The sequence below is a fragment of the Amphiprion ocellaris genome, chromosome 10 (assembly GCF_022539595.1).
Source record: "Amphiprion ocellaris isolate individual 3 ecotype Okinawa chromosome 10, ASM2253959v1, whole genome shotgun sequence".
Lineage (NCBI taxonomy): Eukaryota > Metazoa > Chordata > Actinopteri > Pomacentridae > Amphiprion > Amphiprion ocellaris.
Genome location: NC_072775.1, coordinates 3372151 through 3375881, shown reverse-complemented (window position 1 = coordinate 3375881; position 3731 = coordinate 3372151).

Here is a 3731-nt window from a genome sequence, read left to right as displayed (position 1 = left end):
AGACGGTCATGTTCCGGTAGCGCCTTTCAAAGTAAAAGCTGCGCTAACTAACACGCTCTTCCTGAGGTGCGTCTGTGTTTATTCACGGGTTAAACTGTTCTTTCAGTATCACATAATCCTCACTTTCAGACTCTGTGTGTATAAAAGCAGCGCAAAACATCCAAATTTATTCCATCCATCCATCCATTATCTATACACAGCTTAATCCTCACTAGGGTCATGAGGGGGCTGGAGTCTATCCCAGCTGACTCAGGTGAAGGCAGGGGACACCCTAGACAGGTCACCAGTCTGTCACAGGGCTACATACAGAGACAAACAATCACTCTCACATTCACACCTACGGGCAATTTAGAATGATCAATTAACCTCAGCATATTTTTGGACTGTGGGAGGAAGCCGGAGTACCCGGAGAAAACCCACGCATGCACAGGGAGAACATGCAAACTCCATGCAGAAAGATCCCGGGAAAGCCGGGACGCGAACCAGGGATCTTCTCGCTGCAAGGCGAAAGTGCTAACCACTACACCACTGTGCAGCCCATCCAAATTTATTGATTTATATAAACATTTTTAGTTGCAAACATTATTTTGGTGGGTCAGGTTCACAGAATAGTATTGTTAATTACGTCAATTTAACATTATGTGCAATTTAAACTCAAATTCCTCAATTAAACCCATATTAGCAAAATAAAAATGTAAAATTATTGATCTAGATAAACATTTTAAATTGTAAACATTATTTTAATGGGTTATGTTCGCAAAATATTGTTGGTAATTACACCAATTCAACATTATATACAACAGCGTGCACATTCAGGGGGGCAGGTGCTCAGTGGAAAAAAGGGCACTTTGTGCGGCGTGTAGAACCACTGGCTGCTTTCATGTAACAGTGTGAGATCTGAAAAAACAAAAAAAATCAGGAACACATTTTCTGTAAGGGCATTTATTTTAACATCCTAATAATAACACACAAAGGGTCAATAAAACATTGTACCGTAACAATTAGTAAATTAGAAGAGATCAACATCAGGCTACAACACAAAGCTACTTTTTCTGTTTGTCATTTAGCAAATCAGTCACAGCAAGTGTTGCCTCTACCTAATGTAGGCTAATAATAAACCTACACAAACTAAATATTCACTTCTAGTATCCTGATCATATGCTGGACCAGTTCACCAAATAACGCTGGCTGTGAGGTCATCGTGGTCACGTGATGTCAATTAATTGATTTTTATGATGGGTAGTCCAGCTTGTTCAGCAGGCAGGCAGTTGTCTAATTCAGGTAGGGCTGTTTAGCGCTGCATGAGACAGTCTACTTCACAACAGACACAAATAAATGCACCGTGGGGCAGCTGAGGCTGACGAACACTGGGTTCATTTCCATGTTTCCTGGATGGAGGCTGCAGTCTATATGGGCTGTACAGCTGCTGCCACATGCGCGTTCACGTTATGAGATGGGGCGGCACGGGTCGTGTGTTGTGTTTGTGTACGTCTGTGTGTGTTTAATGTTTAAATTTAAAAAAAAAAAAAAAAAGAGAGACGCTGAGAGCACTTGCTTGATACTGAGGGCAAGGGGCAGGTGCTCGCTCTAGCGCCACCTGGTGTCTGTCTGTGCACGCCACTGCGTCTACCACAGTTTAAAACTACGTTAACTACATCTTTTATGGATTCTGCATTCTCTATCTTTTATGTCAGTGACACATCTCCAAGACTATGGTTTTACATCAAAGTAGTGTTCATGTTCTTGCTTCAATGAAGACATTTGAAATGCCAATTGTGTTGTTTGTTTGTACTATATTACAGAAATCTCATATTTTCAGGCTGTTAACCCTCGTGTCGTCCTGCGGGTCAAAATTGACCCGTTTTAAAGCATGAAAATGTGGGTAAAAAATATTTTCACATTGCAACTTCTGATGTCCGCATTTTCAACATTTTTAGGAAAACTCTGAACATTTTTGGTGGGAAAAAAAGAAATGTTAAAAATGTTTCTTAAGAACATTCACAAAAAATCAACCAAAATCCAGCGAAATTTGCATTTATGTGAATGTTCTTAAAGAAAATATGAGAAGTTTTACTGATATATCTGTAATCACTTTAGATAATTTTATGATTTTTGGAAGATTTTTACTAATTTTTGGAAAATATTTACAAGAATTTTCTTGCCAAATTTGGGGGATTTTTTTTTTTAAATAAAACTTTTAAAGGAAACTTTTAAGGAATTATTGGAATTTTCTTCTTGAAGGTTTTGCAAATTTTCAGAAATTTGGGGAATTTTTTGCTGAATTTTTGGATTTTTTTCAGACAAGGAAACAATATTTTTTGGTGCACTTAAATGAAGACAACATAATGGTTAAAGTAAATATATATATTAAAGGCTTTTTTTTACACATGATGCTCTCAGAATATATTCTTAGAAATTACAAAAAAAACAGAATCACGTGTATACTTATAATTTAGAATTTCAGATATTTGTAGCTTAAATTTTGCTAGTGGTTTTAAGAGTTGCCTTTCTATGATGCACAGATTAATTTTGTTTAAACACGTTTCAGTGTCAAAGAATTTTAAATGCTGACACACCAAAGGGCACTTCAGGAGTAAATTAATAAATACAACTGGGGAAAAAAAATAAATAAAACTGGACCTAAATGATTTGTATGTTTGTTGCTGCATATAATGTTTTTTAACTGTGTAAGTATAAGAATAAAACATAATCAACTTTATTATCCACATCCCAAAACTAGTCTGGACCATCAGGTGCTTGTTCATGACTACCACCTAGTTTACATAGCACCCGACCATAATGCCTATCCATGTGGATATCACCCCTGTGTAGCCTTTAAGGCCCCATTCTTCCTATTCTGGACAGGGTAGCAGCGATCACTGTCACCAAATTCATCAACGTTCTTTGAGTCGCTCATCCTCATTTTCAGACGGCAGACTTGGTTGGTCTACCAATCAGTTCTACCCTGCTGAGCTTCAGCTTCTGACATTGTTCTGCTGTCACAGCAGCACATTCCTGTTGCACTCATTCTAACTAATCTGCTTTGTTTTTGGGCTTGTGGTTCTCCATTTAGCGTTTGATGATTTTCCACAGGTTTTCAGTTGGATTTAGATCTGGTGATTGAGCAGCCAATGCATGGTTCCAATGTTCTGGTTCTCCATCCAGGCTTTAACTGACCTTGTCTTGTTGGAAAATCCAGTCATTGGAGGCAGGACAGAGTTTTCCAGCTGATGGAAGAAGACTGTTTTCAAGAGCAGTCCTGTACATGACCTGGTTCATTCACCCTTCACACAATTGCATTTGCCCTGTTCCACCCAAACTGAAACAACCCCAGATGGTCTGAGTTGTGCTACGGCTTGAATGTCAGCAGGAAACCACTCTAGACCTTTGCATGTGCAGTGCGGCTGATGACATGACATAGCTTCTTATATACCCTAGAAATACAATGAAGCTGAAGCATGTCAAATAGGGCATAAAGTGTTATGGAATAAGATGCATTTTTGTCATGTTCATTGTATTCTTAAGGTAATATATCTTTAGTGGTACCAAGCATCAAAAGGAACAGGAAATTGAAGAAAACAAGGGTGAGTCTAAGGGTCAAGGGTCTAATCATTTTTTTTCCATGCCTGTACAGTAAACACGGCAGACAACAAGTTTATAAACCACCAATGGGAGGCGGTAATGCTCCGCCTGGTTATAATTCTACTTCCTGTTCCTCAACACGAACAGGA